Raw genomic sequence first — 14,173 nt, 5'->3', positions numbered from 1 at the left:
CCTTCCCGGGGGAGGAGCGGGCCGGGCGGCGCTGCGGCCCCATTGGCGAGGCGGTGCGACGGCCATGGGCGGGCGAGGGGACCCGGGCGGGCGAGGGGACCCGGGCGGGCGAGGGGACCCGGGCGGGCGAGGGGACCCCGGGCAGGGCGGGTGGCGGCCGCCCGGCGACCGAGCGCAAGGCACCGGACCACGGGGTCTGGGGCGTTCCCCGGGCGCCTCCCCCGCCCCCAGTTGACATTTATTCTCTTTGGGGGGGACACATGCTACGAGCTGATCACGCCTCCTGCCCCGACACAAACTCTCTCTCTCTCTCTTTCTCTACTTGAGCTCCGCAGCCGGTACTGGGGTGCATGTACTTTTATTTATTTATTTTCCATTCCATGTGTTCTCTTGCATCCTGAGAATTCTTCATTTCAGGGTCTTTCTTCCTTCATTTCTTTCTTTCTTTCTTCATTTCTTTCTTTCTTTCTTAACTTCTTTCTTTCTTAAGCTTTCTTTTCTCTTTCTTTCTTTCTTTCTTTCTTTCTTTCTTTCTTTCTTTCTTTCTTTCTTTCTTTCCTTTTCTCCAGGGTTATTGCTGAGGCTCGGTGCGCTGCCTGCACTACCTAGGAATCCACTGTTCCTGGAGGCTATTTTCTTTTCCATTCTGTTGCCCTTGCTGTTGTCGTTATTGTTATTGTTGCCTGATGTTATTGTTGCCTGATTGTTATTGTTGTCGTTATTGTTATTGTTGCCTGATGTTGTTGGATAGTTCAGAGAGAGGAGGGGGAGAGAAAGACAGACACCTGCTGACCTGCTTCACTGCTTGTGAAGCGACTCCCCTGTACTTGGGGAGCTGGGGGCTGGAACCGGGATCCTTGTGCCCTGCACTTAAGCCACTGTGCTACCACCTGACCCCCCCCCTTCAGAGATCTGCCACCCCCACCCATCCCCCCCCCACATTTAATCTCTTTGGGAGACACTTGTTACAAGTTGCTCACTACCCAGCCAACACACACACACACACACACCAGTGATTTGAACATGTGTGCTTTTTTTAATTTAAAATTATCTCTTTATATATTGGGTAGAGATAGCCAGAAATCGAGAGGGAAGGGGGTGACCTGCAACACTACTTCAACACTTGCAAAGCTGTCTTCCTGCAGGTGGGGATGGGGGCTGGAGCCTGGGTCCTTGCAACACTGTAACTTGTGTGCTCAACCAGGTGAGCCACAACCACCTGGGCCTCTGCTTATTTTTTAATCTTATTTTATTTTATTCTATTTTATTATTTTATTTTGAGAGATATAGATAGACAGATAGATACCAGAGCACTGTGCAACACTGGCTTATAGTATGATTCTGGGGACTGAACCTGGGACCTCAGAGCCTCAGGCATGAAAGTTTTGTTTTGTTTGTTTTTTGTCTCCAAGGTTATCGCTGGTGTTCAGTGCCTGCACAATGAATCTACTGCTTTTTGGAGACCTCCCCCCCCATTTTTATTGGGAGATAGAGAGGGAGAGAGACACCTGCAGACCTGCTTCACCACTTTTAAAGCTACCCCCTGCAGGTGGGGAGCCAGAGCTTGAACCAGGTTCCTTGAATGGTTACTTGGTGCTTTGTACTATCTGTACTTAACCCAGTGTGCCACTGCCTGACTCCAGAACAAAAGTCTCTTACATAACCATTATACTGTCTCTCCAGCCCTGTTTGTTTTTTTACCCCCCCCCCCAATTTTTTGTTTTCTCTTGCATGGTGAAAACACCTTGTTTCTGGACAGCCTACATCTTTGTAACAGACCAGAGCTTATTAACATTGCCCACAGACTTCAAATCAGACATCTGAGACAAAATTCAGACAGGCGGAGGCTTCTTCTCCACCTCCTCTTCTCCTATTTTAAAAACAAGCAAACAAACAAACAAGCAAATATTAAGATTAATCAGAGTTACAAATGCACTCAGAGCCTCAAATAGGTGGTTTGGGAGGTGGAAAGAAGGAAACAGGCTGGCTTACTTTGGAGTGGGGAGGAAGGAAGAAAGAAAGGAAGGAAAAGGAAGAAGAAAGAAGGGTGGAGGTACTAGAGGAAAGAAAGAAGGAAGGAAGCCAGGAAGAAAAGGAAGAGAGTAGATATTTGTCCACGGAGACTGAGTCTGACTGGTCAAGTGAAATTCTGCCATTCGTTACAGTTCAGTGTATCTGTTGTCTATCTGCTGGTGTCTTGCTTCTCCTTCTCCTCCTTTTTTTATTTCTTTTTTCCTTCTTTCCTTCCTTCCTTCTTTCCTTCCTTCCTCCCTTCCTTCCTCCCTCCCTCCCTCCCTCCCTTCCTTCCTTCCTCCCTTCCTTCCTTCCTTCCTTCCTTCCTTCCTTCCTTTCTTATGAGGGGTTTAATAGTGCAGTCACTGACATATGCATACAATTTCTTTATGGACCAGGTGTCCACAGTTTTCTTCCTCTCCTCCCTCCCCAGAGTCCTTTGCTTTGGTGCAATACACCACACCCAGTCCTTGTTTCACTAGGTGTCTTTCTTGTAGGTCTTCCATGATGCTGTCAATCATACTGGTCTTTTACCTTCTTCTGCCTTCAGCTGGTGTTTTTGAAAGTCTGTTGTTTGTATCCAGATAGTTTTTTCTTCCTAGATGTCGGTCTGTCTTTCCCTCCTTACGGAAGTGATTATATTGATCTCTCTCTCTCTCCCTCTGTGTGCTTCCCTCTCCTCCATCCTCCCTTTATTATCACTAACTTATTTTTGAGGGAGAAACGCAGCACAGTTCCAGTATCCCCGTCAGTGGTGTCCATGGTGCCCAGTGTGATACCAGGCTTCAATCCCCAGGGCCTTGAGCATAGCAAAGTATGGGTACTATTTTTGTCTTTAATGTTTTTTTTTTTTATTTATTAGTTACAGACCGAGAGAAATTGAGAGGAGAGGGCGAGATAGAGAGGGAAAGAAACAAAGATACCTGCAGCCCTGCTTTACCACTCATGAAACTTCCCCCCTGCAGGTGGGGACTAGGGCCTTGAACCCTGGTCCTTGAACACTGTAATGTGTGCACTCAGCCAGGTTCACCAACACCTGGCTCATGTGTTCTACCCACTGAATTTTCTCCAAGTTGAGGTTAGGTATCTCTTAACAATGTGAGTGCTCTTATCTTACCCTTGCATATTATCTATGTGGGTTTAGCTTAGGATGGTGCCTTTTGCAATCTTCCTAAGGTGTGTGTTTGTGTGTGTGTGTGTGTGTGTGTGTGTGTGTGTGTCTATGCATTTGAATATCTTTGAACCAGGGAGATATTTCAGCAATAAAGCAGAGAATTTTTATTTTTTATTTTAAAAAAAAATTTCTTTATTAGGGAATTAATGTTTTACATTCGACAGTAATAGAGCAGGGAATTTGCATGCCTGAAACCCTGGGTTTAATTTCCTGAAAGAAGCATATGAAAGAACTGAGTGATGTGATGGTCTCCTGTCTCCTTCCCTTTTCCTCTCCCTACCCCTCTTCCCTTCCATCCCCCCTTCCTCTCTCTCTACTTCTCCCTCTTCTTCCCATTCTTCTTCTTTCTCTTTCTCTTCCTCTCTCTCCTTCCTCCCCCACCTTCCCCCTCCCTTTCCCACTCCCTACTCCTCTTCTCTCTCTCCCTCCTCCTCTCCTTTTCCCTCCTTTCCCCCTCCTCTATCTCTCTCTGTCTCACTCCCTTTTTTTCCCTTTCTACCCCTGTCTCTCCCCTGCCAGTTCCCCTTTTCTTTTGTCTCATAAAAATAAATTTAAAAAAACTGTATTTTTAGGGGTTTAGAGAGAGAATTCACCAGTAGGGCATGTGCTTTGCTGTATGTATGGCTCTGGTTCAAGCCCCAGCTCCACACAGGAGTACCTCAGATATCACAGGAAGTTCTGATGTGTTGCCCTTTCTTTCTCTGTTTCTCTCATTCTTTTCATCTCATTAAAGAAAGGTCAGTGGAAGAGCTGAGATCTTGTATGTTCAAGGACCTGGCTCTACTGTATACATATGTATATACCTTTATAGGCTGGGTAGTGGCACACCCATTGGTTGACGACACATGTCAATACATGCTAGCACCTGGGTTCAAGCCCTCTGACCCCCCCCTGCAGGGAAGAAGCTTCATAAATGGTGTGGTGAAGCAGTGATGCAGGTGTCTCTCCCCTTCCCCTTTCAATTTCTCTCTGTTCTATCAAATAAAATTTAAAAATCAATATATTTTATATAGATAAATATATCAATATTATATAATATATAATTGCTATATAAATATATCAATATTATAAATATCAATAAATATCTGTGTCTCAGGCCTGTGTTTTCTTTTTTTTAATTAAAAAATTTTTTTGGATATTTATTTATTTCCTTCTGTTGCCCTTGTTTTGTTGTTGTAGTTATTATTGTTGTTGATATCACTGTTGGATAGGACAGAGAGAAATGGAGAGAGGAGGGGAAGACAGAGAGGGGGAGAGAAAGACAGACACCTGCAGACCTGCTTCACTGACTGTGAACTGATTCCCCCGCTACCGCCCGATTCTCCTGTGTTTTCTTATGCTTTAAAAATTTTTTTTCTTTATTGGGGAATTAATGTTTTACATTCAACAGTAAGTACAGTAGTTTGTACATGCATGACATTTCTCAGTGTCTTATGCTTTTTTTTTTGTATTCTTTCTTCTCCTCCTCCTCCTCTTCCTCTCACTCCTCCTTTTTCTTCCTTTTTTTTCCTATATAGAGCCAAGGCTGTGAGGATATTTTTATGCCTCCCCACTGACTTCATAGAATGCCAGGGTGTTCCTGTGCCACAGACACGACACCCCCTTCACCTCCTCCAACACACACTAAGAATTTCTTAGTGTTCTCTCCCTTCAGTCATTCTCCCAAGTCCCACAATGCCACTAATTGCAGGTTTCTATGATGACAGACATTCAGTAGGGGCTTATTTATTTATTGGCTAGAGTAAGAGAGAAATCAAGAGGAGGGGGCGGGTGGTAGCGCACCTGGCTGAGCGCACATATTACAGTGCGCAAGGACCCAGGTTCGAGCCCCTGGTCCCCACCTGCAGGGGGAAAGCTTTACAAGTGGTGAAGCAGGGCTGCCGGTGTCTCTCTGTCTCTCTCCCTCTCTATCACCCCCTTCCCTCTTGATTTCTGGCTGTCTCTATCCAATAAATAAAGATAATTAAAAAAAAATTTTAAGTTAAAAAAAAAAGAAATCAAGAGGGAAGGAGGAGGTAGAGAAGAAGGGAAAGAAACATCTGCAGCATCACTGCTTCACCATTTGTGAAGCTTTCCCTCTGCAGGTGGGAACTTAGGGTTTGGAGTCAGGTCCTTGAGCTCTATAACATGTGCGGTCAACTGGTCCACTGGATATACCACTGCTCATCCCCCTCCCCCCCACCAAGTGATGAGATTTATTTATTTATTTGTGCCAAACCACTGCTCAGCTGTAGTTTATAGTAACATGGAGGATTGTACTTGGGACTTTGGAGCCTCAGACATGAGAGTCGTTCTGTATAACCATTATGCTATCTCTCCCACCTGCCAAGTAGTATTTTCATGGACTTTCTGGATAATTTGTTTGAGGAATGCTGGGACCTATAAGCCTAAACAGACAGGGTGGCAGAGAGGTGTGTGTGTGTGGGGGGGTGGCCATCTGTAATCACTGTGCCTAACAGCTTCCCACAGATTCTGACTCACCATACCTTCCAGGTTTACAAAGAGACTTTTAGATGGGGTGTGATTAAGATCAAATGCTGTTTTCTCCAATAAAGTCCCGAAGCATCTCTGTGTTCCAACAATATCCTGTCTTAGCTCTACTCCTCCTGAGTAGTCCAGCAGCCTCCAGCCTACTCTGAACCAGTCTGAAAGGGGTGAGAAGCAGCAGAGGCAGCAAAGGGGCCTAAAGGTTCAGGTGGGGAAGGGAGGTCTCACATGTAGCAGAAGGTGAGGAAGGATGGGTGGATGGCTCATCTGGACAAGCTCGTACTTTGCTGTGTGTGAACCCCCTGGATTTGAGCCCCAGCAATGCATGGGAACACCAGGAACAGCCTTGAGGGAGCAGGGAATGGCAGGGAAAGTGCTGCGGTGTCTCTTTCCACCCACTAACAATAATAAAAGAGTAAACATTGAGCCAAAACTGGGGAGGAAGCATAATGGTTACCCACAAGACCTTCCTGCCAGAGGTTCCAAGGTCCCAGGTTCAACCCCCAGCACCACCATCAGCCAAAGCTGAGCAGTGCTCTCCTCCCTCTGTATCTTTCTTTCTGTATCTCTCTCATTACAGTAAGTAAAATATTATTTTAAAATAATAAATAAGTAGGTGGATTAGGAAGACTTCTCAGCATATATGCCAATCTTGGGTTCATTTCTCAATTTAGCGAAAAGAGAAAAACCAAAGCAAAACAAACAAAAAACCAAAAAGGTTGGCCTGTGAAGTTGAGCAGGTACCAGAGTGATGTTCTGGTTCTCTCCATTCCTTTCTCTTAAAAAGAAATAAATCTTGAAAAGGAGTGAGGAGTGTCCAGTGCCTCATACTGGAGGGATATTTGTACTTTGATGGTGCTAGCATAGTTTTTCAGGAGGTTGAAAATTATTGGCTAATATTCAAAATGTCTTATAAATCAACATTATCTCAGTCAAAATAAATAAATAAATAGTAAAAGATTGTATACTCAAAGTGAAACAAAAATGGGCGAGGCAAAAGGGGGGTATAAAGTGGAAAAAAAGCATAAACTAGATTTATTTCCATGTCTGGATAGAGAAGTCAATCCAGAGTATATGAAAGTCTCTGATTAGGTGGTGCAATATAGCATAATGGTTCTGCAAAAAGACTTTCATGCCTGAAACTCCAAAGTTCCAGGTTCAGGCCCCAACACCACCATAAACCAGAGATATGCAGTGGTGTGTGTGTGTGTGTGTGTGTGTTTAAGAGCGAGAGGGGGAGAGAGAAGAGGGTACTGAACAGTGGAAAGAGAGAGGGGTCGGGCTGTGGCATACTTATGCACTAAGTGCAAGGACCTGGGTTCAAGCCCCCACTTCCTACCTGCGGTGGGGACGCTTCACAAACGGTGAAGCAGGTCTGCAGGTGTCTATCTTTCTCTCTCCTTCTTTACCTCCACTCCCCTCTCAATTTCTCTGTGTCTTATCCAATAAAATGATGGAAAAAAAAACAAAAGGAAAGAAAGTCAGTAGGAGCAGTGGATTCATAGTGATGGCACAGAGCCTCAGCTATAACTCTGGTGAGAGAGAGAGAGAGAGAGAAGGGAAGAGAGGAGAGAGAAGAAAGGAGAGAGGAGAGAGGAGAGGAGAGGCGAGGAGAGAGTAGAGGAGAGGAGAGGAGAGAGGAGAGAAGAGAAGAGAAGAGAAAAGGAGAGAGGAGAGAAGAGAAGAGAAGAGAAGAGAAGAGAAGAGAAGAGAAGAGAAGAGAAGAGAAGAGAAGAGGAAAGCAGAGAGGAGAGAGGAGAGGAGAGAACACACAAACTCAGTGCAGGGATTGAACCTGGCCTCACACAAGCAAGTCCTGTGCTCTATTCACTTTGCAAGCTGAGTTATCTCCCTAGTCATTGGCTGCTTGGTTGGTCCTGGCTGAGCAGAGGTAGGAAACTTACGTTCTTTGGGCAGAAGTTGCCCATGTCTGCCCTATTACATCCTGCCTCCTGGGAGTGGGCAGTGTGGACTGAAGACTGACTTGTGGTGATGAGAGCTTGGCACTGCCATCCCAGACCACCTGTTGAGCTTTTGCCATGTATAGACTTCAGCTCTGAGTACATATTCTTTCACTCTAAACACTTAACGTTTCAAATTAGTAAACTGATTGCATTTAAGCAATGGGCTTAAAGTGTTCATACATTTCTAATATATATTTTTTGAAATATTAATTAGCCTATAATCTTAGGCCAAGAAAACCAGAAGTAATGATTTTTGTCAGTATATCAGATAGAGTTCCTTGTAAATAGCATTCAATGACATACATCCTGGTAAGGTCTTGTATGGGACACTAAATCCTAACCATGAGATCTTCTTTTTTATTTTAAAAATATTTATATTTTTAAACTTATTATTGGATAGAGACAGAGAGCAGTTGAGAGGGGAGAGGGAGATAGAGAGACAGAGAGACACCTGCAGCCCTGCCTCACTACTCCTGCAGGTGGAGACTAGGGACTTGAACCCAGGTCCTTGTGCACTGTAATGTGTGTGCTTAACCAGATGCATCCCTGCCTGGCCCCGAACCATGAGATTTTCAAAGCAAACCAAGTTCCAAAATAACTTGGTTATAATAACTATCTATTACCTTCTCTCTGTTTTTTTGCCTCCAGGGTTATTGCTGGGGCTTGGTGCCTGCACTACAAATCCACTGCTCCTGGAGGCCATTTTTTCCCCACTTTGTTGCTGTTGTTGTTATTGTTATTCTTGCCACTGATGTTGTTGTTGTTGGATAGGACAGAGAGAAATCAAGAGAGGAGGGGAAGACAGAGAGGGGGAGAGAAAGACAGACACCTGCAAACCAGCTTCACTGCTTGTGAAGTTAACCCCCTGCAGGTGAGGAGCCGGGGGTTGGAGCCGGGGGCTGGAACTGGGATCCTTATGCTGGTCCTTATGCTTCGCTCCATGTGCACTTAACCCACTGTGCTACCGCCCAACCCCCTATCTATTGCCTTCTTAAACTCTTAAGACAGCAAGGAACCTTCCTCATGCTCTGTAAACCTGTATTTCTCCCAGTCCTGGAACCTTTGGGGCTTTGCTTGGTTTCCTTCATGCTTCTCTCAGTCCAGACCACTTGATGCTGCATCCGCTGGTCTCAAGCAAATCAATGTAACGGGCCACCTCCTCATGTTTCATTTCAGACTGTGTCCAGAGATGCCAGGCCTGGGATGCCAACCCTCCAGTTCCAATACTCTGATGAGAGTTTTCCTAGCTCATAGGACTCCTTAGTTCTATTTTGGGTGGTGCAGTTCCTAACAAAGTTACAGAACCTAGCTACAGACCAGGGCCCATGAGATAGGGCACATGTCACATGTATCCATAAGTTGGGGGAAAACACAGACCTTAAAGTAAAAGTGTGTAGTTGTCTACAGTGACTCAATAAGTGTAGCCAGCAAGTAAAAAGACCTAAAAAGACACCATAAAGTACTTAATCAGATACTCTCTATTTACACCTAGATACCCTCCTCACCTACTCCCTATTTCAATTCCCTCAGTCACTCCAAGGCCAACCTTCTTAGGCAAAGTAAAGATTACAAAGGCTGGAAAAGGACAAGAGACCAGCACACTTTAGAGATGGCCCTTTTGGTCATTACCAGGCCACCTCATTATCCAGGGACCTACTCAGGGAATCCTGGGATTTCCACATAAATATGATAGGCCTAGACCCTCTAACAGGTCCCTCTGTCTATCATCACTGGTCATCTCCATCAGGAACAACATCATAAACCCTCCAGTGGGCCTCTACAGGATGTAGAAGAACAGTAGTAGAAATTGCCCACATGCCAGAGGGAGACTGGGTCAACATACTCTACTACTCAAGGAAGACGGGTCCTGAAATGAGTGCAGGCTAGAATGTTCCTAGCTATGACCATGGAATGTGAGCTGAGATCTACAGGAATGCAGAGGTTACACAGGCTCCTGTGCTAAATATGAGCAGACATGGGGCAGAGGTCAGATCAATGGTGTTTACAGGTATTTATGTACTTTCTCCATATTTGGGAGCTACTCTCTGCCCTTATCCAGCTTTCTAGTCGTATTCTCAACTCTGATAACATCTTCTTCCCAGAAAATCCTCCCAGGTCACCTACGTGTTAGTTGTCAGACTCAGGCAAAAATTAGTAAAGTCATAGACTCCTTGGAATATACCTCAAATGAACTTCCTGTCTCCTTCCAACATGAAGACCCCAAATTTCATCTGCTATACTTTTACCTTTAGATTCTTGATTATTAAACAATTTGTTCTGCTTTATATCTTAGTGCTTTTCAGCCACCAAGTTGCAGATGCTACCATGATGCCAGTCTGACTTTCCTGGGCAGATGACCTCACCAGTGTGTCTTAGAACCCTCCCCCCCTTCCCAATGCCCTATCTCCCTAGGGAAAAATGGGCTGGGGGTATGGATCAGCCTATCAATGCCCATGTCCAATGGCGAAGCAGTTATAGAAGCTAGACCTCCCACCTTCTGCTCCCCGTGAAGATCTTTCGTCCATGCTCCCAGAGGGATAAAGACTAGGGAACCTTCCATTTGAGGGGAGGGGATGTGGAATTCTGGTGCTTGCAATTGTATGGATTTGTACCTCTCTTATCCCACAATCTTGCCAGTCATTATTAAGTGACTAGTTATAATAATAATAGTAATAATAATAAAAATAGCCGCCAGAAATAGTGGATTTGTAGTGCAGGCACCAAACCCCAGCGGTAACCCAGGAAGCAAACAAAATAAATGAAGTTGTTTAAAACAAGAATTATATCAGGTGAGAGAAAAGGAGTAGATTCTGGGGTCTGTATACATTTTAACAGGGGACAAAGCCTTTTTGAGTGCCAGTCATGATAGGTGAAGTGAAAGACAGAGTAAGATCTTGTCTTGGTTTCATACCAGTGACCTTTTATAAAACAGGAGATGACCTTTTATGAAGAATAACTCTGGCTATGCCTGGAGTTGTCACTGCCCTGACAGAGGTTCTGATGACACAGCCCCATGGGACTGGCTATGTGATCCCCTCTTTGGTTAATGCTAAACTCTTAGCTATTCCAGTGCTATTGAACATTCCTCTTGGCATTCTGTGCCTTCTTTTTGTCTGATCCCCAAACACACCTTTGAATCAACAGTGATCTCCCCATCTCTCTCCTCTTAATCTTCCCCTGACTCAGCCTCTGTCTTCTTCAGCTACCCTTATCAGTTCTGATGAACATAGGGTTTTTTTTTTCCTCACCCTTAGTACTGCCTTACTTCTTTTTTTTCATCCTTGACAGATTGACGCTTGCCAATACTTAGTGATGTTTAAGGTATAAGCATGCATGCCTACATGCATTTATTTCCTTTTTTCATTTGCTCAACATGCATTTTTTCTTATTATTTTATAGAGATAGAAATTGAGAGGGGAGAGGGAGACAGAGAGGGAGAGAGACACCTGCAGCAGTGCTTTACCGCTCATGAAGTTGTCCCACTGCAGGTGGGGACTGGGGGCTTGAACCTGGGTCCTTGCACACTGTAGTGTGTGCACTTAATCAGGTATGCCACTGACTGGCCCCTCAGTATGCATTTTGACCAAAGGATCTGCAAAGACAGTCTGCACCGCACTCCAAAAGGCTCCTGGCCTAGTTAAGTAGAAAAATATATATATAAGTATGAAATACTGGTGACAGCTTGGGAAGTGTGTTGCTGGCTCAGAAGGGAAGGGAAAGGGCACTGCTTCCAGGACTAAGGGAAGTCTTAACGTATGAGGCCATACTTAAGTGCATTTGGCTCTGAAAAGAATTCTCATACATGGTGGAGAGGAGGGTAGAGAGAGGAAAGACATGCCAGCAGGGGTCTGCGAAAAAAAAAGTCTGATCATATTCTGTCCAGTGTGGTCAAAAGGAAAGGAGCTGTGTAAGGTACAGGGCACGTCTATTGGCTTGATGGCAAATATCACTTTATAATGTCTGGTTGTGTGACTTGAATACATAGCATTATTATTATTGTTGTTGTTGTTGTTATACACCCAAAAGCCTAACAAAATTCTTTAGAAGTCTTTTATACTCCCCCCTTCTAAAAATAAATGTTATTAATGCTTATAAGTAACTCTTTGCAAGTATAAAGTCCAAAGTCAGTAGCACATGTGGCCTACAAAATCCATTATGATCTGACTGGCTTTCTATTTACCCCAATTTCAGGAAACTGAGTTCTTAAATGTTCTACTACACACACACGCACACACACACACACACACACACACACACACACACACACACACACACATATATATATATATATATATATATATATATATATATATATATATATATTGAATCACCAGCATAGGAAATACTGTGTGTTTGAGAGGATGTAGGGGCAGTGGCACACCTGGTTAGGTGCACATAATAGCATGCGTAAGGACCTGGGTTGGAGTCCTTGTTCCCTGCCTGCTCAAGCAATGAAGGTCTGCAGTTGTTTCTCTCTCTCTCTCTCTCTCTCCCTCCCTGTTCTCAATTTCTATGTGCCCTATCTAATAAAATAGAAAGAAAAACAAAGGGAATAAATGGCTGCCAGGAGCAGTGGATTTATCGTGCAGACACCAAGTCCCCAGCAATAACCCTGGTTGAAAGAAAGAAAGAGAGAGAGAGAGAGAGAGAGAAAAGAAAGGAAAAGAAAAGGAATGCTGATAAACTCTGTTGGTGGGAATGCAAAGTTGTGCAACTCCTATGGAAAACAGTCTGGAGACTCCTTAAATAGATAAAGTAGTAATACCATATGATCTAGCCATACATTTTCTAGGTATATATCCAAAAGAGAATAAGTCACTAATTTGAAGGGACATATACACCCCCATGTTCATAGCTGGACTATTTCCAATAGCCAAGAAGTGGGAGCAAGCTAAGTGTTCACTGATAGATGACTAGATAAAGAACTTATGGGAAGTATATTCAACGGAATACTGCTCTACACTTAAACAATGTGATATTGTATCCTTTGAGACAAAGTGGAGGGAACTGGAGGTGAAAAGAAAAAAAAGAGGAAGAAGAAGAAGAAAAAGAAAAAGAAGGAGGAGTGGGAAAAAAAAGCTGTCAAATTCTCTCTTAGCCTTTGGGAGAATTCCTGTGGTTATTGTTACAGGGAGGAGCACAGAACTTTGCTGGTCAGTGCCATCGAGAATTATACATGGAAATCTTACAATTTTGTGAACCATTGTCCGATCACTAAGTAAACACATGGTTAGACAAATAAGGAATGGGATGAGTATAATGTCTGTTTGCCAAGAGAGTAAACCAGTGATGTTCATTTACGGGAGTTGTGGTTCATTGGCAGTGGCTCCCAAATCTGGCAGATTATCAAAATCTCCAGGAAAGACTACTTATCTGTTTGCTCTTATGCATCTGCTTTTAAGCATCCACGTGATTATGAAGAGAAGTCAGATTTGGGAACTCTGCTATGCAAAATAGTGGTTCTTTTCCAGAAGCTTCTGTCCTCATCATCTGATGAGCTTTATGGATTTTCTTTCTCCTCAGTCCAAGGAGTTTCAGCTCGATAGGTCAAGCATAACAGTTTGAAAGCAATCCCTTCTTCATCCTGATGCTCAGTGATGATGGGACCCTTCTGATTTGGGTGGGGGGTTCCAGCTATCTCAATTTTACCTTCTATGGACAAAAAGTAATTTTCAGAGAGCATCTTCAACATATATATTTTTGTTTCTTTATAAACTACATAAAGGCATTTCTTTACACCTTGGAAAATTCTACATTCAAAAGTAATGGGGGGGGCGGGTGGCACTGCACCTACTTGAGTGAAGATGTTACAATGCACAAGGATCTGGGTTCAAGTACCCAGTCCCCACCTGCAGGGGGAAAGCTTTGAGAGTGGTGGAACAGTGCTGCAGGTGTCTCTCTGTTTCTCTCTGTCTGTCTCTTTCTGTCTCTCTCACTATCTATCTATCTCCTTCCCCTCCTCTCAATTTCTGGCTCTCTCTATCAAATAATGATAGTTTAAAAATGAAAGTAATGAGTAGAATAATGAGATAAAAAGAAACATATTCTTTATCCCCTTTCTTCCATGGTTTCACTTTTCATTCTCTTGTGTCAACCCCTGAGAGAAGGAATGGGGACATCGGTTCTTAATTGGACCTCAACTCTTGGAATCTCCTCCTTCCAAACCAACCAAGTCACTCTTACTCAATTATTTAGTTGGAACATTATATACATACATTGATTATATTCCCCTTATATCTAAGCATTAAGAGCAGGGCTGTGGACAGAGGGATGGGTACAGGAAATACTTGATCTCAGGGAATTTTTATCAGCACGTAGACATTCAACACATGACTGCTTACTAATTATGTTGTAACATTAATGGGTGCTTAAAAAAAAAGTCTGTGTAAACTAAGAGATTAACCTTACCTGGAAACTTAGGTAAATCCCTAGTTTTGTACTGGGGGGAATCAGGCTAAGATTGTTCCCCACATGGTTAAAAAGATCATCACACATAAACCCAACAAAGAATGAATTGAGAAGGTGTGATTTTCAG

This window comes from Erinaceus europaeus, chromosome 8 (genome assembly GCF_950295315.1).
Source record: "Erinaceus europaeus chromosome 8, mEriEur2.1, whole genome shotgun sequence".
NCBI lineage: Eukaryota > Metazoa > Chordata > Mammalia > Eulipotyphla > Erinaceidae > Erinaceus > Erinaceus europaeus.
The sequence above is the reverse complement of the archived record's forward strand: the minus strand, read 5'-3'. Positions refer to the sequence as shown.